Below are 27,535 nucleotides of genomic sequence, written 5' to 3'. Positions count from 1 at the left end.
AAGCTTTCCTCTGCAGTAGGGAGGCGTTATTACCATTGTTTTTAAAAAGTGCTCCAGGAATTTCTTCTCTGTGGAATTCCTCTTAACATGAACTCAGACCTAGATTTTTGTTTTATGGTTCAAAATTTCCAACATGTACTTAGAGCTGTAAAAAAAAAAATCACATTTCAAACACATTTTCTTTACCACTCTCAAAGCTCTGGCAAAATAGAAACAAAACAAATTGTGACATTAGGGACTAAGTACATTTAGCCATGAAACAGGCCTTAAGTGACCTAAGGCCCTTCAAATTATGATGAACCTGTGAGCTGCAAGTCACAACTCAGCCTACACATAATTGTCCTCCAGCTAACAGCCCAGCCTCTTACCCTCAAATGCCAAAGGATACATTGCAGTCTTCTCGTCAAAGGCAACTGTTTACATTTCCTTTCAGAACATGTGCAGGTTGCCAAACCAACACTGAATTCCACAGCAAGGTATCCATGCCAACTAGGAGACTAGGTCCAGGCAAAGAAATTCCAGAAAAGAAACCACCTTAAACTCAGAGGTGAAATTCTTAAACTCAGAGGTGAAATTTCTGAACTATGAAATTCCCTAGTTCAGACAGCTACCACAGAATACTATACTCCAGGTGGCTTAAACACAGAGGCTGGGAAGCTCAAGGCTCCAGCAGATTTAGTGTCTGGTGAAGACCTGCATTCTGATACATAGATGGCCATCTCCTTGCTGTGTCCTCACACGGTGGAAAGAGGTGAGGGAGCTCTCTGAAGTCTTTTATAAAGACACTAACCCCACTCATTGGGGGGGGGGGGTCCACCCTCATTACTTAATTACCTTCCAAAGAGCCAAATACACGTAAAATATATCCTTCTGGTTCAGTTTCAATCTAAGGATTTGGAGGCAGAGACAAATACTCAGTCTGTAGCGCACAGACATAGCTTTATGGTCTCCAGACCACCAGACAGAAACATATCTAATTGCAAGCCTGCCTCATCTGTGAACCACAGCGCCAAGAACTCAAGCCACAAGCCCATAAAATGGAGCAAACCTAACTCCTCTGCAAAACACAGACACAACTAAAGATCTCAGGGCCCATATGGAAACCCCTAGGTGTCCAAAGCCAGTGGCACTATTAGCCTAGAAAGGAAAAGGGAGTCATTCTTGGCATCCACAGCTCGCCGAAGTGAAGACTACAGTGAAGTCTCAGAAATGCATGGGCAGGTAACCTCAGGGCTCATTACACAAACTGGGAAACAACTAAGCTAATTAATACCAACCAAAGTCTTAACCTCATTCACCTAGCTCACCACTGTAGTTTGCCATCATACACCAGGAAGAGCTTCCATACCTACTTCCACCTTGTGCATCTCCCCTGAGCATCTCTTACAGTAAGGATGAACAAGGGTAATCCTTGATGAAGCATACTCATAGCCAAGTTCATGTACAAGTAAAAATATGTGAACTCAGGGCTTCCCTGGTGGCTCAGCGATAAAGAATCCACCTGCCAATGCAGGAGACAAAGGTTCAATCCCTGGTCAGGGAAGATCCCACATGCCACAGAGCATCTAAGCCCATGCACCACAACTATTGAGCCTGTGCTCTGCAATAAGAGAAACCACAACAAAGATTAGCCCCCCACTCTCCACAACTAGAGAAAAGCCCATGCAGCCGTAAAGAACCAGCACAGCCAAAATAAAGAAATAAATAAAATTATTTTTTAAAATGTGTGGACTCACAATCCACAGATGAGAGAATATGAGGAAGAAACTAGCTGCTCCATTAAAAGGCACTGTCCCTGTAATTGAGATCTAATCTTACTGCACTGTGGTCAGAAAAGATGACTGGAATGATTTCAATTTTTTTGAATTTTCCAAGACTAGATTTATGGCCCAGGATGTGATCTATTCTGGAGAAGGTTCCGTGTGCACTTGAGAAAAAGGTGTTGTTTTGGGTTCACATTTATACAACCTTTCTGCATTTCCCGTCTAGAGAAGATCCTTTAGCATTTGTTGAAGGGCTGGTTTGGTGGTGCTGAATTCTCTCAGCTTTTGCTTGTCTGTAAAGCTTTTGAATTCTCCTTCATATCTGAATGAGATCCTTGCTGGGTACAGTAATCTAGGTTGTAGGTTATTCTCTTTCATTACTTTAAGTATATCCTGCCATTCCCTTCTGGCCTGGAGGGTTTCTATTGATAGATCAGCTGTTATCCTTATGGGAATCCCTTTGTGTGTTATTTGTTGTTTCTCCCTTGCTGCTTTTAATATTTGTTCTTTGTGTTTGATCTTTGTTAATTTGATTAATACGTGTCTTGGGGTGTTTCGCCTTGGGTTTATCCTGTTTGGGACTCTCTGGGTTTCTTGGACTTGGGTGGCTATTTCCTTCCCCATTTTAGGGAAGTTTTCAGCTATTATCTCCTCAAGTATTTTCTCATGGCCTTTCTTTTTGTCTTCTTCTTCTGGGACTCCTATGTTTCGAATGTTGGGGCGTTTCACATTGTCCCAGAGGTCCCTGAGGTTGTCCTCATTTCTTTTGATTCTTTTTTCTTTTTTCCTCTCTGCATCATTTATTTCCACCATTTTATCTTCTACCTCACTTATCCTATCTTCTGCCTCTGTTATTCTACTCTTGATTCCCTCCAGAGTGTTTTTGAGCTCATTTATTGCATTATTCATTTTTAATTGACTTTTTTATTTCTTCTAGGTCTTTATTAAACATTTCTTGCATGTTCTCAATTTTTGTCTCCAAGCTATTTATCTATAACTCCATTTTGTTTTCAAGATTTTGGATCATTATCATTATTCTAAATTCTTTTTCAGGTAGATTCCCTATCTCCTCCTCTTTTGTTTGACTTGGTGGGCATTTTTCATGTTCCTTTACCTGTTAGGTATTTCTCTGCCTTTTCATCTTGTTTAGATTGCTGTGTCTGGAGTGGGCTTTCTGTATTCTGGAGGTCTGTGGTTCCTTTTTATTGTGGAGGTTTTACCCAGTGTATTGGGTTGGATGATTGGTTTGTCAAGGTTTCCTGTTTAGGGAAGCTTGTGTCGGTGTTCTGGTGCATGGAACTAGATTTCTTCTCTCTGGAGTGCAATGGAGTGCCCAGTAATGAGTTTTGAGATGGGTCTATGTGTTAGGTGTGACCTTGGGCAGCCTGTATGTTGACGTTCAGTTTGTCCAACACTGAGGAAACCAGATCTGAAAGAGACATGTGCACCCCAATGTTCATCGCAGCACTGTTTATGATAGCCAGGACATGGAAGCAACCTAGATGTCCATCAGCAGATGAATGGATAAGGAAGCTGTGGTACATATACACCATGGAATATTACTAAGCCATTAAAAAGAATTCATTTGAATCAGTTCTAATGAGATGGATGAAACTGGAGCCCATTATACAGAGTGAAGTAAGCCAGAAAGATAAAGAACATTACAGTATACTAACACATATATATGGAATTTAGAAAGATGGTAATGATAACCCTATATGCAAAACAGAAAAAGAGACACAGGTGTACAGAACAGACTTTTGGACTCTGTGGGAGAAGGTGAGGGTGGGATGTTTAGAGAGAACAGCATGAACATTATCTATAGTGAAACAGATCCCCAGCCCAGGTGGGATGCATGAGACAAGTGCTCGGGCCTGGTGCACTGGGAAGACCCAGAGGAATCAGGTGGAGAGGGAGGTGGGAGGGGGGATCGGGATGTGGAACACATGTAACTCCATGGCTGATTCCTGTCAATGTATGACAAAACCCACTGCAATGTTGTGAAATGGTTAGCCTCCAACTAATAAAAATAAATGAAAAAAAAAAAAAAGGCACTGTCCCAAGTCAGCAATTAGAAGAGAAAGTGTGGGCAGAATGATCCCTAATATTTCACTAGACAAACAATGTTTCTTCCCTTTCAAATTCAGGTTAACAGCCTCTTTTAAATAGCCTTTTGGAAGTTCACTAACTTATGACTTCTTACGCCCTGCTGAATGTCACAAGGTCTCACCATCTCCATCCAAAGACCACAAGAACTTTCATCCCCTGCTACTACAAGACAATTCTTAGGAAGGACTCTTAGGCTGTACTCATATGTAAAACAAAGCCTGTGATTTGAATGTAAGGGCCAGGGATGGGCTTGAGTTTCTGGCTAATGAGTTACTTCTTCACTTCCTTCTTATAGTAGCAACACACTTCTTACAAATGACCAAGACTTAATTAAAAACTGAGACTGCACTCTTTTTCCCCACAACAACTTAAATCAAGAAAGCTATCTTTTATGCACACCTGAGTTTGGAACCGAGCTCCATTGCTGTTCTGGGTGCATGCCAGCAGAATTCCTGAAGGTGGGAGAGTGGGGCAATTCCTACTGGCAGCTTCTATGGGAACCAGGCTACCAAGTCTAAAGAAAGTAGTGTGAGAAGGGAGACTCAAGACAGGAACTCAAGGGTCGCTTAAAACACAGAGGCACGCAAAACAAGGCATGACGCAGGCACTGAGAAGGTAGAATGGGGCCAAAAGGCTTAATCCCCTGAGCAATGAATGCAATGCATTTTTAGGTGCTTCCTGTAAAATTGGTTCACAGGGATTCTTTGTGCACATTTTTAAAATATTTGTTTAATTTAGTGGAGGTGGGGCAAAACTGATTTGCTATTAATAAAAAAGAGTCACTGATTACGCCGGGGGCCAAGGCTATTATAGCAGCATGTTTTCTACTTCATTCTCACTCTCCATTTTTCCTTTTGCAAATTTCTGAACTAAACAAATTCTTAAAAGTCATATGAAAGGGATTCACGTTTGGTCAGTGCATCTTCTGTTGCTATTATCTGCACTGATTAGAAGTCAACATTTCCGCCGACTGACTGACTGTAAAGCAAGTTTGCGGCGGCGGTGTTTGGGTTTTTTCATTTTCTTTTTTCTTTTTTTTTGGGGGGGGGTTCATTTTCATACAAGGATGTTGTCTACTTTGAAAGGAGCAGAACCAATTTTTATGTCCCTAGTTACAAGAAGCCAAGAATGAAAACCTTAAGAAATTAGCACTACACTGCTGGTTTATCCCAGTCATATTTTAGGGCCCGGCTAGATTGGCACCATGGAAAGTTCACAACTGGCTGCCTCTTCATTGGCCACCTGGCCTCAGTGTGGGGGAGAATGCCCTGTGGGCTTGTGGGTACTTCTAACAGGCAGATACTCCATCTCCCAGACTGGCCTTTGGAAAAAAGCAAAGTGTTCTGGCCCATTTCTGCAGTGGGAAGCAGGTTCTCATGACGGCCGCTCTGACTGGTGGATGCTGGAGCTGACAGTGGCATAACCATGCATCCAGTGCCTCTTTCAGTCTGCATTCTTGCCTGGAAAATCCCATGGACAGGAGTCCTGTGGGCTACAGTTCATGGAGTTGCAAAGAGTTGGACACAACTGAGCAACTAAACTTGCTTTCATGCTTCACGAGGAGTGGAAATGAAGTCATCCAGGTTAGGGGAGTGAAGACAGGCTTGCCATGGACCTGTTATGAAAGAGAGAAAGATTTGCAAAGAGGAAGGAAGTTGGAACAGAAAGGAAGACTTCTGTCCAGAGGTTAACTCATTCAGCCAAGACTGTTAACTCCAGGCCAAATTGTAAGTCCCTCTGTTCTCCTCGAAAGGGCACTTAGGTATTTAGGGTGCTCTTAGCAGGGAGGGGTAGGCAGCAGCTTCTGCTACTGCTCCCCTCCCCCATTCCCCTCCTGAGTGATGCCACTGTCTAAATCCCCCACCAACTCACTCTCTGGGAGACAGGAAAAATCAGATCACTCTTTGGAAAAGTTAGATTTTGTACCAAGGTCAGGAGCTGGAGCATTAATCCTGGGTGGCTAAACAAACTGTTAAAACAAATCAGGCGTTGAGCTTATTATCTGCCTAGCCCGAGACAGAATATTTGGGGATAGGAAATATACATATGAAACATTAAACGAGGCAGCATGCTAGAGGCCATGAAGTGCAGACTTACTCTTAGTTACTTTTATGTGATGTGTTAACCCCCAAGTGAAATAAAGAGACAGTTCTAGAGAGGGAAAGGTAAGCTATTTGAACCCTTAGTTCAGTGGTCCACAAATGGGAATGATTTGTCTCCCTGGTGACATCTGGCAGTGTCTGGAGACATTTTTAGTTGTTGCAACTAGGGGATGCCACTGGGGCATCCAGTGATCAGAGGCCAGTGGGCAGCTGAACAGCAGAGAATGCGCAGGACAGCCCCACAACAAAGAATCATTTGGCTCAAAATGTCAGTAGTGCCTCGCTTGAGAAACCCTGCCCTAGGGCCGTGGTTGTCCATTTCTAGTAGGTGTCAGAATCCCCTGAAGGACTTGTTAAAACACAGGTTGTTGGGCCCCACCCCCAGAGTTTCCAATTCGGTAGCTCTAAAATGGAGTCTAGGAATCTGCTTTTCTAACTAGTTCCCAGGTGGTTCTGGTCTGGGGACCACACTTTCAAGAGCCCCTGCCCTAATTCTCCACTCTAATTATCCTTTCAGCTATCCACCTGCTTGAGAATGTGGTGCGACTCACCTTAGCCTGGAGTCTTCAGATTGCTATTCATCCTCACAGAATGAGGAAGCAAGAGGCTCCTCTTTAAGCAAAAAGACTTCCCAGAGACTTAATTAAAGTTTGGGAAAGTATCCTGGGAGGCAGAGGAGGGGGGGGGTCAATACAATCGATCCAAATAAATTCTTTGCACATGGAAAATAAAACTCACACACACAAAAAGAAATTTGATCAATAAATTAGTAAATTCAGAGTGAGGAGGGAGTAATTAACAGGCCCATTTAAAGCGCAGAATACATTAAATACAGAATGAGTGACTCCACCGGGACCACTGAAGCAGGAAACACCGATGTGTTAGAAGATTAGAAACATATTTCAGCAAGGAGAAAAGAGGAGAGAAAAGGGAGAGTCCCAAATGATGAGGATGCCAAGGGGGTGTACATGTCAGAGTCTTTGGAGCCTTGGATTTTTAAATCCTGCAAAAAGTTTAACAAAACTGCAGATGTGCACGTGTGCACTTCCCAGGCATAGTGAAGATTTAAGTAACTTGCTGTAAGAGCTCACGGGGCCACACCAGGCCCTGAGCAGGTATCTGTCAAGTCCCTTTATTTAGGAGTGAATAAAAGGGTTATCCCAAGTCAGCTGGAGCAGAGGCAGACCTCAGTGGTCCAGAACAATTCCAAAATGATCTTGGATGCCCTGGCAATTTATAACAAGGGTCCCCAACCTCCAGGCTTACCTGGTGGCTCAGATGGTAAAGAATCTGCCCACAATGCAGGAGACCCAAGTCTGGGGTTGGGAAGGGTTGGGAAGATCCCCTGGAAAAGGGCATGGCAACCCACTCCAGTCCTCTTGCCTGGAGAATTCCATGGACAGAAGAGCCTGGTAGGCTACAGTCCATGGGGTTGCAGAGAGCCGGACAAGACTGAGTGACTAATGCTTTCACTTTCACCCACCCTCCAGGCAGCGCACTAGCACCTGTCAGATCAGCAGTGGCATTAGGTTAGCAACAAAGTGCACAATAAATGTAACACACTTGAATCACACCCCCTTTCCTAGTCCATGGAAAAACTGTCTTCTGCGAAACTGGTCCTTGGTACCAAAAAGACTGGGGCCCGCTGATCTATAAGATCCTCTGCCAGAGAAACTGAGGCCAAAGCAGACACCATCGACTGTTCAAGCCAAAGCACTTGGTTGTTGGAAGTCAAGTTCTGGGGCAGTTAACTATTGAGGGCAAATAGAAGGCCATCGTACTTCAGACAGACACACACATACTAAACACATTCTCCCCAAGAGGTGGAGCATGAAGGAAAGCAAATGTGTGACAAATGGCAGAGCCAGAAAGGTATAAATTATTGCTCAGATGGGCCAGGATATACCCAACCTTTAAGTCAGATGTACAGCAGGGTCTTGATAGATGTCAGATCCCTTGCTTTCAGAGTGATTTCAGAGTCCGGTTCCCCACTTAAGCCCCAAGTGAGTCCCTTGAGGTTTCTGTCGGTGATGGAAATTTTAAATTGGACCAGCCATGGATATGAATCATTGGGATCATTCCTTTAGACCTGGTGCAGAACCAGACCTTGGCTAAAAACTGCATCAGCAGAAACAGACTTTTCTGGCTTCTCAGCCTCCTTACCATTCCTCTGGAGACCTCTAGGACACTTGAGTAAGAGCTTATCTTCCTTTAAGGGAGCTCAGACAGCCTAGTGCCATGAATTTCACTGCAGATTAGCAAAGGGCTGGGAAGTAGTTTTTGCTTTCCACAGACCCCTAGTCCCGGAAGACCATTAAGGAGAATCTTTCCAAGCCTGGGGCAGAGGCGCCCCGGATTTCAGTTCTGAAGACTCAATCCAGTGTTCTGAGTCTCCTTTTCCTCCCAGGAGTGTGGAGCCCAGGCCTCAGCTTTTACCAGAGTGGGTGGGAGGTTGCTAGGCTCTGAGCTGCCGCCTCTGTTTTTTTTAATTTCCCTCCACTGCTTTCCATCATGCCTTCCTCATTAGCTGGATGAGAATGTTTGCAGAGCCAAACCGGCAGCTGATTCCCTCAGGCTATGTTTTAGTTCTAGGGCTTCCTGGAGCTTTGGGCATAAAGGCACCTCCCAGGGTGAGCTGACTAGCCACACGATTGGCTGACACTTGCCTATGAAGGGCAGAGGCTGAAACCACTTTCCCAGAGCAGCCCTGAAGCATCCCAGACGGTGCCGCCTTTCTTCCTGACCAGACACAGGCCCTGCTGTGGAGCTGGGGGACTCATTCTGAGTTTACTGTGCCCTTCCAACCTGCTGCTCCAGCCTTGGCTGTCACGGCGGGTGGCTTACATGGTCCTCCAAGTGCAAGGTCATTAAAAAGGCACAGAGCTGCAAATTCCCGACTCAGGGAGGGAGGCAAAGGAGGTTTGCAGGCACACCGACTACACTGGATCGCAACATCCTGGCAGAGAGGCAACCCACCTTTGAACACCTCTAATGGGAGGAAGCTCTGCACACCATGACGTGGCAGGCCTTCTGCTGTTGAACAGCTCTCGTGGTTAAAAGGCCATCCTCTTACCCCATCCCCATCTGCCTCCCTAGATTTCCTATGGAGCTACACGGAATATGTCTGCTGCTCCTGCCATCTGATGCTGTTTCCATTTGTGCACTGACTTTGCAGCCACACTAACCAGATGGTTTGTGAGAGTGGGGACCACATCTCTGCTCCTTCTGCAGCCCCATGGTGTTGGTGCGGGCTCTAAGGCTTCTGGGTAGTGTTCTCAGTTGCTCTCCAAGTCTCTCTACCTGTGACTGTCCCCTCCCCAACCCCAACATGAATCATGTTCATTCCAACTCCACCCCTCTGCTCAGACCAGGGCCACTACTGAAGGATAAAGTTCATGGACATCCTTGGGAAACATCCACTGTGAAGAAAGTGATCTGCTTCAATGCCAAGCACATCTTTCCTCCAACACACACACAACCCCAGCACCCATCCTTGTATCTAGATTAATGTCAGCACAAACTTTCAGGGCATCCATGAAGCGGGAAAGTTAAAAGTAAAAGTGTCAGTCGCTCAGTTGTGTCGGACTCTTTGCGACCCTCTGGACTGTAGACGCCAGGCTCCCCTGTCCATAGAATTCTCCAGGCAAGAACACAAGAGTGAGTTGCCATTCCCGACCCAGGGATCGAACTTGCGACTGCTGCATTGCAGGCGGATTCTTTACCATCTGAGCTACCAGGTAAGCCCCAAAAATACTGCAGTGGAAAAGGAAAGTCTCAAAATGCAATTTAGAACCTGAGGAGGATGAGTAAAATGGAAACCAAGAGCACTTCTCACTTCTTGCCTTGGGGCTCTCTCAGCACAACAGCAGGTACATCTCCCTCCTGCAACCATCTGTATCTGTGAGTTAGTCTGTACATGCAGCAACAAAGACCCCACATCCAAAGAGCCAACTGTAACTGGGGCACAGCAACGCTGGTCTCCTGGGATGTCCTTTGGTATTTGCTCTCTACAAATCCAACTCCTACCACTCATCAAACCTCTTGTCCAATCAGACAGCTTCCAGAAATGCCCTCTTCTTTCCTGAACTCCGACTGCACCTGTCCATGCCAACACCTCACATTTTAAAGGATATTTGACTTTTCTACTTGTCAAAAGTGTTTATATTTTGTCTACTTTAGACTACAGCCTCCTCAGAGGCAGGAACTATGATAGCGATACTTCTACATATACCACAAGGCCTGGCACAAGGAGGGACACACAGCCAAAGCTTAATTAAATGAGTGGTTTAGGGACTTCCCTTGAGGTCCAGTGGTTAAGACTCTGCACTTCTAATGCAGGGGACATGGGTTCGATCCCTGGTTGGGTAACTACGTTCCCACATGGTGTGCAGCCAAAACAATTTTTTTGAATGTTAAAAATAAAAAATTTAAGTTTAACAAAAAATGTGGTTTAGAAATATCTGGAAAAAAAGGCTACCAGTGAGTGAGTCAGGGAGGCAGGTGACCTAATATCCATGCACTATCACCATATTGAGCACCTCCAAAGTATAAGGCACCCATCCATCTTAGTGGGATAGAATCCCATTGGCAAAAGATGGCCAAGTCCTCTCCTTACAAACCCAGAACACACAAATCTGTTTTTCACTATGCTGGTTTTCACACACAAAATTCCAGCTGGTCACGTCCTTCTGGGCCCCTGTCAGTGCAGCTTCATGAGCCGTGTCTCCAATAGTGAAGATGGGTTTGCCCGTGCCAACCACAATCTCATACTTGGGACACAGTATCTGTGAAAATGACAAGTGAGGCTAAAGATGCAGCTTGGGAGAAATGCCCAAATTCAACAGCAAACCTTGTGAAGTTTTAGTGAAGGAAAAAAAGTCAGCCTAGTTGCTAAAGCTCCTTCTTAAAGTAAAAAAGCAAATGAGCCCCCCGTGTGTAAGGGAATTGGTATATGTGGCATATGTTGGCATGATGGTGTTATAATGCCTGATGAGACTTCATCAAGCTCTAAATGCATGTACAAAATGTGGCTCCTGAGGACATGGAAGGGGTGCAGCCACCCTTTGTATGCTATGAATATGCCTCGAGGCCTCTTTACACATCCTCTGCCTGGATTCCACCCCTCCTTACTAGCTTTTTCTTGATCCCCAGGCCTCAGCCTAAATGTCACCTGACTCCAAAGAGACCTATGTAGAGAAGCTCCTCCACCGATATTCCTTACCTCTGACTTCTTTCATTTGCAACTTAAAAAATATATTTACCTGTATTTTGTCTGTTTCCATATACTTGAACATAATAAGCTCCAGTGAAGATATGACTATGTCTGTTTCATTCACTGTATCCCCAAAGGACCATGCAAAATTAGTTCTCAAAAATTGAGATAAATGATTGTGAGACAGTGTAGCAAAGCCAAAAACCCAGGAAATTTCACATCAAGTGATCTGGGTTCCAGTGTTAGCTTAGCCATTTACTAGCTGCATAACATCAGACAAACTGCCTAATCTCTGAGCCTCAGTTTCTTCATTTTTGATATGAAAAAATAACTTCACCTACCTCAAAATACTCTTTGGAAGAAAACACTAAAATGAATGTGAGAGTAATTGGTACAACATAGAGTCCTGTACAAACATGAATTATTATGTGAGGCACCTAAAGAAGTATCTCTGCTTTCTCTAGGACATCCACCACAAAATCTCCTGAAAAATCAAACCAGTCATACTCTTGGCTGAATGTTATCTCAGACACAAAATATATTGAAAACCATTATGAAACTTTACTGCAACATTTGACCCATGGTTACCTGGCAGACAGCAGGCTCCTTAAAAGGGTGGGCCCAGGATAGGTGATCTCAAGAAAAGGGGAGATGGAAGGAGAATCTTAGAATGTCCTGAAATGCTTTAAGCTCAAATGACATTTAGAGGGTGAGTGCAAGCCAAGGGGTGGGGGGCAACTGAAGTGGAGGCCCTGGTAGAGCCACTACACTGAGTCGTTAGGCAGAGAGAAGACAAAAGTAGGTAGAAGGGCCAGCTACAAACTTTCTCTCCTTGGCCCTGTGCATCTCAGGGACGTTTGACTTTACAGAGTCCATGTGTGTGTACTGCAGGGAAGGGAGGGAGGCCAGAGAGCAGGGAACTGACGCCAAGGGAGCTGTACTTAATCATAATAACCATTAGTATTGACTTTGGTGCCATCTTAAAGGAGCCATTTGTTATAAGAACCAATAGTCAAAACCCCCAGTCAGCCAGGCTTTGTCTTATGAGCTCTAAAAATAATGGTATTTTGCTGTTCATCTGTTTTAATTTTCCAAATTCAAATGCAATTTGAAATCAATTCAAAAATTGATTTCTTTCTTCTAAACAAAGAGATGTTAAAAGGAGAAAGGAAGGAAGGAAGAAGGAAGGACAGACAGATCTGGCTTTTCAATGAATCACACAATAATACCCCAAAAGCAGGAACCCAAGGCAGTAATTATTCCCCTAACTGAGAAGTATGAAAGGAAAATGGGTGAGAATTATGACCACATGAACAATATATAAAACCTCTCCAGAGCTGAGACCAGCAAATCACTTACCTACAGTTTCAGCAGTGACATATAAAAGCTGGAAGAAACACAGTTAAGGTCAATTGGCTTCTGGTTTATAAAGCACCACCTCATTTTAATCAGCTTCCCATGCCATGCTGCATCTCCAGCTGGCAAAAGGGCTAAGTGAAGTTAAGAGTTGTTTGCTCTTTTTCAAGCATCTTGAAAACCAAGTGGAAACAACAGAATGATCTTGTTAAGAGTTTGGGAAAGGTCAGCAGACTATTTTCCAGCCAGGCCTTATGAGGGTGTCTGCACCTTGGTGTGGTCACCACAATCCAGGGTCTGGCACCCTACAGCACCTTTGTTTCGTCAACCTCCCCAGCCTCCAGGGACTGGTTCACAGTAGCCAAATTCAAACAAACAGACCAATAACCTGGACCACCAACTTAGAGGGACAGACAGTGGGATAGACCTAACAGCCAGAATACTTGGGCCCACAAGCCTGCTCTCCAGGAAGGAAACTGAACTCATTAAACAACTCAAAAGAAGAGAAAACAAAGATAAACTACATTCATTTAAATCTAGGTTCATGGCTTCATGTAACTTGATTCTTTGGGCCTGAGTTTTCTGATCTGTATAAAGAATAGTGTTCACCACTTATCATTATTTTATTTTTAGGATATCTGAAAAACATTTTGTGAACCACAGAACATGATACAATTGGCAATAAGATGGCAGTTTGGTGCACATAGAATTTAAAAAAAAAGAGCTAGAGAGTTCTACAGGCAGTTTTACCCCACTCCAGTGGAATCAAAAACAAATCCTTACTACACTACAGATACTCTCTAAGGACTCAGAGCCCCACATGTGGTCTCTGTGCCTTGGACACGTGGAGAAATCTCAGTCTCTAACACCTTTTTCAAAACTCCTTCTTAGACACCGAAAGCTTCCATCATCCTGCTGTCTCCTCATGAAACACAGGCTGAAATGATGGATGCTGTCTGCAGGGTCTGTGCTGTGAATTCCCTCCGAGGTGGACACCTTCCTGGGGACGCTGCCCTACCTGGCCTTGGACACAACCGCACCCATGGTTGTACCTTCGCTCCTGTCTTGAGATGCTGCTACAAGAGATGGCACTGATCCACTCCAGGAAGATTCCTGTTGTTTTCCATCTCAGAGGGGGTGCCTTTTTCTGATCTGATCCCCCAGTTCCAGCTGGGCCCCTCTGTTAAGAATGATGAGGGGTTCTCACTCAGAGCCAGGACAGAGGGAGGTGAAACTGGGGAGGGGCAGTGACAGCACAAAATGGATGGTTCTAGACCACCCGAGATCCAAGCATTCCTCTGGGACAGGGAAAACTGGGCGTCATTCACTCTAGAAAGAAGCAGGATGAGGGACACAGGGGGCCCAAAGGCAAACTGCAGGAGCCAACTGGTAAAGCCAGCAAGGACTTCCCACTGTTCTTGGAACACAATCCAAGCTGCATATCATGGCCCACGTCACCCCATACACTCACTGCCCCCACCCCATCACTAGCTTCATCCACAATGACCTTCTTTACGTTCTTTAGACTTGCCAACTCATTCCCAGTCCAGAGTCTGTGCACCTGCTCTTCCTCCCATCTGGGACCCTCTTCTCCTATTTCTTTGCCTTGCCACCACTCAGGTTTCAGCCCAAATGTCACCTCCTTTTCTAATGGCTTTTCTACCAATATTTCCCAATCCCTCAGCCATTCTCTCTCCCATTACCATGTTTTATTTTCTTCTTGGCACCTACTCAACATTACTTTCTTATTGTCTGGTTCTTCTTCTACAAGAGACAGGACAGAGAACCAAAATAGGAGAGGCTGAAGCACTGCAAATCAGAGTAGTTAACAAGCTGTGCTGAGAGAGAGATTCTGGAAGATGGAGGAGAAATACTTTGTCTTGTGCATTTAAATAGGCCACGGTCAACATGCCTGGGGTACCGACTCTGTAACATTCCCTTTGTATCGACTAGGTCCTGCCTCCTATCTCCCTGAAAGGGGTGGAGGGGAGGCTACTGCTCCTGTGCTAAAGAGGGAACAATATTAGAATCCCACATTTACTCCTCTTCAAAGTAGAAGTCACAAGCATTAATTGAGCAACATAAACCAAAAAGCTTAAGGTCACTTCATTGAAAAGATAATGTGGGCCTGTCTGCTTTTCTCTCAATCACTTGCCCAGCTTCTAGACTCCATTGTGTAAGCCTATTTGGCTGGGGACTCTCAACTGCAAAAGAAGTCTTCCATTCTTCAGCTTCAAAACCTATAGCTAATTTGGGACATTTGTAAGCCCCGTTCTTTCTCATGCCTAAACCATATCCCTTGGTCCATTCTTTAACAGATAATGTTGTTTTAGATACTGGCAGAGGTATAACAGAATATGTGGACTTAGGTCCTGAGGTTGTTACGTTGGCTCTGCCATCTACTGAGTAATCTTGGATAAGCTATTTAATATTTCTATCCCTTAATCTTTTCCTATATAACATGGGAATATTAATATCATCTTCATAGGGTTGCTATAAGGGACAGCATGACACAAAATATCTAGCAAAGCATTAATAAAGTTTTTGTTATTATCACCAACAAGAAGTAGTAAAAGGTACAACATTGATCTCCAATTAATTCCTTATGTTTGTTGTCAATTGGTTAGAGATAAGCAGGGTATACGGGTAAACAGATTAGTCTCACCAATCTCCAACATGGCCTGGAAAACTTAGGGGATAAACACAGAAAGTGCTGTTTGTGGGGACTAAAACACTATTGGGTTGGCCAAAACTTTCATTTGGGTTTTCCCACAACATCTTGCAGAAAAAGCCAGATGAAACTTTTGGCCAATCCAGTATATCAAGAGGCCAGAGTTTTTGGTCGGCCTTATCAGCATTGGTCTTTGAAGCCTTACATGTGGCTTCATCTGGGATCCTCAGGTTTGGGTCTGGGGCCATGATTTGTACCTAAAGAGAATTGTTTTTGGTGTCTGGGGTCCTACAGGGAATTAGCCTTATGAAAGAGCAAGGTGAGCTCCAGAGTCAGGAGAAGCACTCTAAGAACACTTGGACTACAAAGGCAGTAGGATTCCATGAGCTTCAGAACTCCCAGAATACTGGAGTAGGATGCCTTTTCCTCCTCCAGGGGATCTTCCCGACCTGAGGGATAGAACCCACATCTCTTGCATCTCCTGCATTGGCAGACAGGTTCTTTACCACTAGCACCACCTTGAAAGCCCAGACTCAGGAATGGCTCACCTCAAAACAAGCTAGTATGAGCATTAACTGATCTCTAGCATATGACAGTAGTTAATAGGCTCAGCTTTGTTTTGTTTAGGAAGATTCCTCCTCTGTTATATGTCTTAGCTAGAACTGCAGTCCAAGGCTTGAAACCGAGTGACTAGATTCTTTGAGTTGTGATACAATAATATGAATCTTCCCTAGTAGCTCAATCGGTAAAGTATCCACCTGAAACGCAGATTCCTGGGTTGGGAAGATTCCCTGGAGTAGGAAATGACAACCCACTCCAATATTCTTGCCTGGAGAATCCGACAGATAGAGGCGGCTAACAGGCTACAGTCCATGGGGTCACAAGAGTTGGACACAACTTAGCATCTAAACCAACACCAATGTGAAATTCAGGGCTTTGAAGTTTTTAGTGTTGGGGATTGTTAGATAGAATTTGGGGCAGCTGACATAGTGCTATTAATATCTCCCTTGATCTTGTCTGAAGTTGCAGGCAGCACCAAGGGGGAAGCCTTAAAGGGACCAACCTTGGGTCTGTTTGGAAGGTCCACAGACTCCCTGAAGCTTCTTGTCTCCCTCCACTCAATTGATTCAGGAGGATCTGAGCTTTCTGTTTTGTAGTTAACTGGGAGTAAGCAGTCTGTTTCTGGTATGCCTGTCAGGAGGCCAAGCATCATAGTAAGTAAGGCATGGCCACTTACCGACACTGTCTCCTCCCCATTCTACTTTTCCCATCTTTCTTCTATGCCTCTGTCATCTTATAATTCTACAGACCTTAAACTGAATGTTCCAAGTATTTTGCCTTGATGACTTCACTCTTTTCCAGGCCACACTCCGTAGACCCCTCCACTGCCAAAATTTCACCTCCAAGGAGATGACTCACTCACTGCATCCTACCTACAAGGGTATCCCAGATTCCCACTTCACACCTCCTACATGCAGTGCTAAGCTGTGCTGGTAAGGGTGGAGAATCTCTTTTAGTTTTTGCCACTTTCACCTCCAGCTCCACCTTATCTCGAAAGATAAGGCTCTCTCCACAAACATTCTCTTCCAACTTACCTTCCAGTCTGTCAATGGTCCCCATCAGAAGAAGGAAGTGTCCCAGGTTTCAGTTTCGTTGTGGAAGTTTCCACAAGGGAAACCCATGTGGCCTCTCTGCAACCCTTCATTCCCCTTTCCAAGGCAAGACTTGGCTGATTGGTGAGACTGACAGAGAAACTCTTCAACTCAGTTCCTACTGTGCCAGGAGCTGGCAAACTCCAGCCCATGAACCAAATCCAGCCCACCACCTGGCTCTGTAGCTTTAGTTTTATGGGAACACGGCCATACTGGTTCCTTCACCTACGGTCTGTGGCTCTCTCACACCTCAAAAGCAGAGGCAAGGAGTAATGACAGACCAACCACACAGCCTGCAAAATATCAGCCAGTCTGGCCAGATCAACCCTCCGGGAACACCACTGTTATCCAGCTGCTTAAGGATTTGTAATGGCCACCTACAGACTGCTAAATAAAGCCTATTTCTGTGTAAACAAGGAAGGGAGGATTGGGGGGTGTTAAGACTTTGTTGCTATTTCTTAGAACTTGAAATTCTTATTGAGAACAGGGATACACTTAAGAATAGGATGTTTTTAGTCTTGACCTTTTCTGGGTGGGGGCCAACTTGGGGCAATGAATACATTGTTAAATCCTCTCTGCCAGTGGCCTGGAAACATACATTACCACGTGTAAAATAGCCAGTGGAAATTTGCTGTATGAGGCAGGTGCTCAACCCCATGCTCTGTGACAACCTAGAAGGGTGGGATGCGGTGGGAGGGAGGTTTAAGAGGTAGGGGACATGTGTATACCTATGGCTGATTCATGTTGATGTACGGCAGAAACCCACACACATCACAAAGCAATTATCTTCTAATGAAAAGTTTTTTTAAATCCTCTCTGCCAAGGATGTTCTAACATAGCTGTGTGGAAAAGAGGTGAGAGAGAAAATACAAGGCTGCTTTCTGCTGTAGTTTGGTAAATTCAATGGAAATAACTTCCTGTGTGAACCAGTTTCCGAATCTCGAGGGGAGGGGGCACATGTGAAAGAGACAGTCACAGAAGTTCTAAGAGCCTTAACTCCCATTTCACTGGGCCCAGCTGGCAAGGATCAGAAAGGCAGTTCCATGCAGATGCAGAGGTAGGACTGGGACTCTCCACTGAGTTCGTTAATGAAAGAAGAGCAATACTCCTGGATGACTACAGGCTGGACTGTTAACCCTCCAGGGTAAACAGAGCAACAGAGTCTTCCCTGATGGTCCAGCGGTTGAAACTCCGTGCTTCCAGTGCATGGGACGCTGGTTTGGTCCCTGGTCAGGGAGCTGGGATACCACATGCCGCATGGTGGGGAAAAACAAAACCAGAGCAACAAATTGTGGTGTAGTAATGGCTTTGCCCAACCACCAAAGGAAAGCACAAGCCTCTCTCTCCAAGTCTACAATAAAGAAGTTCTTGTGAAGGCTGAGGATAAAAACGGCCTCCAAGAACCCAATATGTACACCAGGTTAGGAGGTATAGCACCTGGTGGAGGATAAGAAAAAATTTTATATGTAAAAAATTCTATATATAATATAGACAAAGAAAAGTGCTCTTTCCATTACTTCTTTCTCTGAAAAATAAGTCTTCCTCTTCAAGCATCTAACAAGGACTCTATTACTTGTAAAGCCTAACAGGATCATGGTTGAGCCCAAGGTAAAGAAACCTAACAACAACAAATAACGCCAGACCTGCTCTAAACTTAAGGAGAGAGGGCCCTACTTTCTTTGGTCTTGCTTTTCTGTGCTGAATTTCAGAAGAGCAGGGATGACATTGAGGGTCAAAAACCAAGGTTTGGCCCTAGAGGGAAAAAATTCAGAGAGGCTACTTGGTCTGCTTCTGGCCTAGGTGATAGGCACCAAGGACAAAGGTAGTCCCTTCAAATAGTGAGTTGACCAGAAAGTTCGTTTGGGCTTTTCTGTATCATCTTACAAACCTGAAGGAACTTTTTGGCCAACACAAGGTCTGGCTTAACAAAGCAAGGGTAGGAGCTTACCAAGGGGTTACAAGAGGCTTGCCCAAAGTAGTACAGCCCAAACGGAGCAAGTATAGCTTTATGAGGAAGGTAACATTCTCAGGAGCCAGGCTCTCCAGGTTCATCTTCCAGACCTGCTTTTTACTAGCTTTGTGACCTTGGGCAAGCTTCTTAGCATGCCTGAACCTCTGTTTCCTCAGCTAAAGTGGGGAGACTAACACTTCCAAGTTTCATAAGGTTGTTTTGAGGATTAAACAGAGTAATTCTCATAAATGTTGTAGAGCCATGCACTCAACAGATGTTACCTATTATTATAAAACAATATGCCTTCTCTGCTAGAGATATTCCTTAGCAGATATAGCAGGAAGAGCTGTGGCCACAGGGTGTGGGAGCTTCTACTCCTAGTTACAGAGACTTGAAAACCACTGTGCTAGCCAAGTGCATCTCATTATTGCTCCCTTCTCACCTTCTTTTCAATCCTCTTCTTGCTGTTTTAATACCCCCTGCCAAAAATGCCTTCCCCCTCCTTTATCTTCACCTACTCAACCCTAGCACAGTTCCATCTCCTAAAATACTGGTGTACTTACAATCAATACTAGGCAATTTAACACTTAATTGTCCTTTAGTCCTTTCACGATGCCTATGTTCATCACTCCTAAGAATTAAGTCATTAAATGTCACTGTTAAGATGAAAATGTCATCATGCTCATAGTAGATGCTCAATAAATGTGCAAGCACTCTCGGAAAAGACTCAGAACGTATACGAACATGTCTCCACAGTAGGTCATTATCAATCATTAGTAAGATACACTGGGTCTTACAACTTGGTGATTCGGACAGCATGGGCTCCAGTGCCAGACAACCTAGATTAAAATAACAGCTACACTGATGGCTAGCTGTGGGATCTTAGACAAGTCACTTAACCTCTCTGGGCCTTGATTTATTCATCTGAGTAATGGCTACCATAAGAACAATCAACCTCACAGGGTTGTTGGATGGATTTCATGAATTGATATAAAGCAAGAGCTGACTCATTGAAAAGGACCCTGATGTTGGGAAAGATTGAAGGCAGAAAGAGAAGAGAACGACAGAGGATGAGATGGTCGGCATCACCGACTCAATGGCCATGAGCTTGAGCAAACTCTGGCAGATAGTGAAGGACAGGGAAGCCTGGCATACTTCAGTCTATGGGGTCACAAAGTGTCGGACACGACTTAGTGACTGAACAGCAACAACAAAATTAGCAGAATGCCTCTAAGGATTGGATTCCATTGTGTTTGTTGTTAATGCTACTGTAAATTGCTTTATCAGAGTAAATGAACAGAACCTCCTAGAAATGAAACACAAAGCCTATTCTGATAGAAAGGACCACTAAAAAAGAGTCAAAGTGTAGGGTCAGGCATGGAAAGAGGGCCAGCCCTCAGGGAGGGGCCCTGGGGGTCTATGACAGGCCACACTATGAAAGAGGACTCCTAAGTGTGGCACACACCACACAGACTTCTCCAGCTGCCCATGTTTGCCTTAGGCTGGTTTTCATGGTGACTGGAGTATTCTAGCCTGGCCCAAGTTGTGCTCAAAGAATGAAAAAAACTAACACTGCACTTTTGAAAGACTCCCATTTGGTTTATTAAGTAATTAACTTCCTGATGCACAGAGGACAAAACACTGAGGGGACCTCTGAAGTCAATTAAAGCCCAAATGGCTGGATTGCTGCAAAGAATGCATTTACAGGGAAAAGCCTCCCTTTTCTGAGGCTACCTCCCACCAACCTACTAATTAGAGTGGGAAGAAAAAAAGTGGATGGTAAAGAAGCAAGGAAATACCAACCTGAATAGGGGGGTGTGGAGATCTGGGAGCCAAAAGGAAATGAGGAAAAGCTCAGACTGTCCCTCAGTGAGTGCTAAGCAGAAAGAAGGCAAGTACAAAGCACCATATCCAGCCTCTGCTGGACTGGGAGCACTAACCCTCTACAGAGGCCCAGAGCCAACTTGTAATAATCAATAATGTGGATGATCCACGGTGACTTTGGAATCCCAGGTTGGCCTCCTCTGTGTCTCAGAATATTCCCAAGATCCCCAGATCATTGGTAATCACCAGAGAGTCATGCTAGTGTGAAGATGAATCAAGCCTAGCATAGAAGATAAAGCCCCCAAAAGAGCAGGTGGGGCTTGTTAATAAGTCAGAATTGTATTTCCTTTCCATAGTACTCAAAATTGTATTTTAGATACACATTGTTCTTCCCCACCAAGCTGAAAGGTCAAACGGTGGAACTATCCCTGACACATTTCTCTATTCCCTACTAGCGTCTAGCACAGTGCCTGTGCAAAGTGCTCAGTAGACAAACATATTTCAGTTCAACAAACATCTCAAAAATGGCTAAGGATGGGGGAGGAACAGAACTAGGAGAACAGTTTCTGGTCATCTGCAGTGTTCCTTCTCTTTGTGGATTTTTCTGCTCAATTACCTTGATTAAAGAGCATGGGTACAGCAAGAACTATTTAGAAAGATGTGGGACAAATTATACAAGAAATACAATGCATCAGTATCCATCCAGATTGCCTTATGCTTTACTATGGCCAACAATGGCTTAAATTCCTAAAAATTGTTCTCTGAAAAGAGAAAGACATAAAATTAATTATTTTTAATCATAAGTTTCAGGTTTAGGTACTATGTAACTTGAGGTAGTGTTGTATAATAGAAAGAGCACAGACTTTGAAGTGTATGACCTTGAACAAATTAACCCCTGAGCTTCTGTTTCCTACCTGTAAAACAGCAGGTTATTAACAGTTCACGCACCTCATAAGATGTTGAGGTTTAATCCAGTTAACACTTCCAATACTCCTAGAAAATGCCTGACAATAGAAAGTGCTTAATAAATTTTAGGAACTATTTGTATAAGAATTAAGTGAAGTTAAATGAGATGAAGCATGTAGAACTAGGGTCACAGCTTGTATCTAACTAGGACTCAAACATGTTTGGGTACATCTGGTACAATCTGTAAACAACACAAAAGAAAGCTATTTCTGCCTAAGGTGAAGAAGTGCCTGGAGAAGAGTTGCAGTACAGGAAAGAATAAGACACACGGACCTTGATCAGGAGATAGAGCAGGAGGGGGTAAAATAGCTTAGTCATCAGGGATCCTGAGTATAGTGTGATGTCTGCCACCTGGATCTGTTTCCTAGCCCAATCCCACGTCTTATGTCTGAAGAAGGAAGAATGAAATAAGGACCTTAAAGAGTGTTACTCAAAGCTGTAAGGGAAGGAAAAGTGTCAAGCTAAGTAACTTTGGAGGTGAGTGGAGACTGGACTACTAAAAACAATAGTAACTGTACCTAACCACCATAGTCTGAGAAAGTTGTTTCCCACAGGGCTGAAGGTTAATAATTCTGAAGCCACTCTACATGTATACTCAAATTGAACAATTAAGTACATGGATGACAGCTGATGAGAGCTAGGTTTTTTGCTGTTGAATAGGAGGTTATAGACAATTAAGGGAAGAGGCTCGAATGATCCATATGGTAATAGAGTTGAAGACATCAGTTTAAACTCATGTTTAGCTTCATATAGATTATGGTCACATATAGAAGTATTTATAGATATATGTATATCTGTACCAAGTCATGTTTATACACATATCTCCTTACTCTGTCAGCTAAGAGGGCCTAGAAGTGATGGCACCTCAATAGCAACAAACACACCTAGGGCCCAGATCTTGGTTTCCAAAACCATTCTCCAAGAAAAAGAACCAGGGCTCCTTGGAGATATGACCGATTCTAGGAATGGGACAAGAAATTAAGGAATTACCAGAAATTAACATGAAGAAAACATTACCAGAAAAAAACCTGACAGACTGATGACAGTATATCAAAAGGGACAAAAAGATGCAAGAGTCAAATGAAAGTGTTTCCAATGGCCAAAGTGAGAACCATTTTAGCAAGAAGTTTATAAAGAACAGACTACTCATTCAATCATGGTAGTTATGTTCTATAACGTCTCCACAAGCACCAAATTGGTGAATACTGAACCACTGCTCCTAGGGTAAATATAAGACTATTTTCCTGAAAGCCTCTGATCACAATGTTCTCTTTAACCAATAATCACATAAGCTTGTTTTATGTGGGTTTCTGTTTACAGACAACTTATTTATATATATTGAGTCATTAACATTAAACTCATGGCCTGTAATTCACATCAGAACAAAGCTTATCTAACACATGTATGTTCTCTCCATCACAGCCTTCTTGTACACAGGAACACACTAGGGAGTACTTCAGCACTAAGCTTGGAATGCATTTTAAACTTTGAAATTACCAACAAAAAAAACCCCACAAAAATAGGGAAAGTGTGACACTAAATAGACCATGAAAAGGCTACTTGTTTACTTATAAAATAAGAAGGCAGAGCATCACCTTGTTCAACTTCAGCTGGAAACGTGCATGTCAGGCTGCACAAGTTTTTTTTTTTAATTTTCCTACATATCTGCAAATGAACATGACTGTGCCACAAGTATTGATTTTGGAGTTAAACATAAATTTTAGCAAGTAGGCGAATTCAAAAATACAGAACCCATGAATATTGAGGACTATACTAGGTTATAACCCAAAGTTGAAAATAAATATCCATGAGTCCACACTGATATTAATATAAATGATTAGATAATCAAATGAGTGAGGAGAGTCAAGTCTCCTGTGGAGAAGATTCCAAATAATTTATGTCGATACTCTACCCTCAAGACACTCCCCAATCCTTAAACACTGGCTGTGTATTGTGACTTCATTCCAAAGGGTACCATATAGAAAGGTGTTTTAAAAAAGAGGAACTTTATAGTGGAGACCCCTGAAAAACACTGTCTCAACCAAGTGATTGAGTTCAACATCAACTGTGATAAGTCACATTGACAGCAGGTACACTTGATATGAGAAGGGCACTCTACCTCTGTGGTCTTCGCCCTCAAAACTACAAACCCAAGTCTAAACATGAAACACGAAAAACGTTAGACAAATCTCGCTTGAGGGATATTACACAAAAAACCTGACCAGCAGTACTCCTCTGAACTGTCAAGGTCATCAAAAACAAAGTCTTAGAAGAAACTGTCACAGCCAAGAAGAATCCAAAGAGACATAACTATTAAATGCAATGTGGTATCCTGGATGGAACCCTTTAACAGGAAAGGAACATCAGGAAAAACAGGAAATCTGAATAAAGCATGTACTTTAGTTAATAATGATGCATTAATATTGATTCATTGATTGTGACAAGGGTACCACAATAATATAAAATATTAATAGGAGAAACTCCCTGTACTACCATCTCAAATTTTCTGTAAATCTAAAAACTGTTCTGAAATAAAATGATTATTTTTTTTAAAAAGTGCAAAAGTCTGTTCTATACATCTGTGTCTCTTTTTCTGTCTTGCATATAGGGTTATCGTTACCATCTTTCTAAATTCCATATATATGTGTTAGTATACTGTATTGGTGTTTATCTTTCTGGCTTACTTCACTCTGTATAATGGGCTCCAGTTTCATCCATCTCATTAGAACTGATTCAAAGTGGTAAGATTACCAGCAGCTCTGAAGACTCCTTCCAAAAAATTATAAAACAAATGAGAGGCATATTCTCCTCTACTTTGGGGACAAACTATTCAGGAGCTCTGGTACCATGAACACTTCTGCGCTTTGCTGTCAACACCCAGAAGAAGAGCAACAGAGTCAGCAGGAGCCATGGCAGTTCAGGAAAGTAGTGGCAGCAAAAACAGCAGAGCGTTAAAGAGAGATAATAAGAACAGGTGGACACCCAGTTAACACCCAGGAAGGCAGCAACAATACATGGCAAGAGCAGACTTGTTCATAATCATATAAGAGATGCCCACTAAAGACTTCCTGAAGGATCTAAAAAGACACAAGAGGGGATTGAGACCTTGCCAGAAGCAGGTAGAACAAGAGCCAGTGGTATTGAATTATATACTGTTATTGTTAAGAGGAGTGATACATGCAGTGTCTAGCCCATATAGAAGTCCTGCAAAGTTTGTTTCCTTACCCATGTGCTGAAGTTGCCCTCCTCTAGCTCACAGGAGTCAATTATTAAATGTTCAGATAGTTTGTGATCCAGTTGTTTAAAAAAAGCCATTAATGTTATGTGCCCGCCTGAATTGGGGGGGGCATGGTTTGAGGGCGAATGGATACATGTATATGTATGACTGGATCCCTTTGCAGTTCACCTGAACCTAGCACATTGTTAATCAGAAAACACCCCAATATAAAAACCTTTTTTTTTTAAACTTCAATGATGCATAGCTACACTATACAAATTATATTAAAAGAAAGGTAATACTCCAAACCCTTTTCCTAATTCCTGTACTACATCTTACTATTTTTTCTATGCTGTCAAGGTTATTTGTGTCTGTCTATGCAATGGAAATACCTTGTAATAGCATGCTCTTGCCCATCACTTCTGACTCCTCGTTCAGTTACTTTACAATTACAGTTTGACAATTCAGTCCAGTTAGTCCCCAGTTGTAATGGGTGGGGCATGCCTTACAACATGGAAATTTGAATATGCTAGAAATCAGGACTTGATTTATCACATGGTTGGTTGTCTAGACTTTAAAAAAGTGACAGCAAAAGTGTTCATAACACGAATTAAATTTAAGAGCATTTTGTGTTGGAGCTGTAGCTATTACATTATGCCTAACACAAAATGGAAGGACATTTTCTTCCAGTATTTTGAAAACTGTCATCTAATTCAACAAGAAGTTTGCTCACATCACTAATGAATAAATGAAGTTCTGCCTTGCTATCTCTGTTGTCTCACTTTCATCTTCCTCATTAACAGATTTGAAAATATCAACCAACACCACCTCTGGACTATATTGGTTCATCACAACCATAGGTTGGATATGGATACAATTCTTCAAGAATAAAGAAAATATGTTGCTAGGAGATATTGGTTTTTACAGTGTCCAGTTTGGAAAAATAAGTTATCAAAACAATGTAGTGAATTTGTGTATAAAAATGTTGTTGAGAATGTATTTTTATTTAAATTTTATTTTCTTATCAAGAGTGTTATAAAATGCAAAACTTTTAGAGCTATTGCTTGGGAATAACAAAGAAATTACAAGAAGCCTGCGGGGGGGGGGTGGGGAATAAGCATTCTGTGGGAATAAACTGGCTACAGGAAACTTAAAATAAGGAGTAATATATATTAATATCTTTTTAATTGTGTGCTACCCTTCCTATGTTAGTAAAATGTAGGAATACATCCATATATCCTTTTTTTTTCTCTAGAAACCATTACCAGCACACCACAGGCTCCTTGTCACTGCTGACTATACACATATATACACACACACACACAAATTGTCACTATACTTCTAGTGCATTTTGCTTAGGTGTCTCCAAGTGACTAGAAAACTTGTTGAGCAACAGCTCCAACCTGGAAACAGATAGGAAAGGAGGGACTGTCTGAGGCAGCTGCACAGAGGATGAAGAATGAGCAGGAGATGCCTCTGAAAATGGAAGGATTCAGGACCAAACCTTACAGGGGTTAAGCGGTTCCAGCCAAGCTCCACTCTAGCTGTCTCTCTGCTTCCCCCACCTGGACCAGTTGCAAGCAGCTACAGCTCTTTTCATTCATCCCTGTCTTCCAAGTTAAACACATTTAATTTGTAGAAGCTTCTACTGGCAGCAGAAATTGCTATATTAAAGGAGGGGGGAGCCTTTTTCAGAGGAATGTTGTGAAGGCCTGGGAAAAATGTGAAATACCAGAGTGAATAATGTTGTACCTGTGTATATGTTGTTAACACTGCTCCCTGTCAGCTTTACCATAACTAGTGGAGAGACAAGTCCATCATAAAAAGTGTCTCAGGGGATGTACCGCCAGCATACCTGACACTTGATTTTGAGAGGCTTTTGTTAATTCACACAGACTATTAGAGAACCACAAAACCTAGTCTTTCCTGCTGCTTTGGTATGACTTAGTCACAAAGTCATGTCCAACTCTTTGCAACCCTATGGACTGTAACTCGCCAAGCTCCTCTGTCCATGGACTCTGTAGGTAAGAGTATTAGAGTGGGTTGCTATTTCCTCCTGCAGGGGATCTCCCAGACCCAGGGATCGAACCCAGGTCTCCTACTTGGTAAGCGAATTCTTTATGGCTGAGCCACCTGCTTTGGCCCTAATTATCACTGAAAATTAGCAGCCAGCACCCATCGTTGACACAATCTTGATATCATAATATATGTGTATTAAGTCTGCAAGGAATGCTTTCCTTTTTTGCTTTTTGAGTATGAGGAGCTTTATAGTCTAATTTTGGTATTGTAGATACTGCAAAAGGACTGTATGTGGAAATGGAGAGGAAAAGGGTTATGTTAAGAGTTCAAGGCAATGGGAGATCTAGTTTACTAGCACATCAGAAGCTCAAAGGGACCTTGAAAGTGAAGTCGCTCAGTCGTGTCCGACTCTTTGCGACCCCATGGACTGTAGCCCACCAGGCTCCTCCGTCCATGGAATTTTCCAGGCAAGAATACTGGAGTGGGTTGCCATTAGTCATCATCAAATGTAACCCCCTGGAGAATACTGTGTTGGCTACAAAGATTGTTCAGGTTTTTCCATGTTACATGAACTTTTTGGCCAACCCAATACCAAAGAGGATTAGACACTGAGAAAAAGAGAGGGAAAAAGTAAAAAGGAGTAAATTTGTGAGGGTAAGGGATGTGGAAGAAACCCTGCCCTCTTACCATCCC

This window comes from Cervus canadensis, chromosome X (assembly GCF_019320065.1).
Source record: "Cervus canadensis isolate Bull #8, Minnesota chromosome X, ASM1932006v1, whole genome shotgun sequence".
NCBI lineage: Eukaryota > Metazoa > Chordata > Mammalia > Artiodactyla > Cervidae > Cervus > Cervus canadensis.
This window is presented reverse-complemented; position numbering follows the sequence as displayed.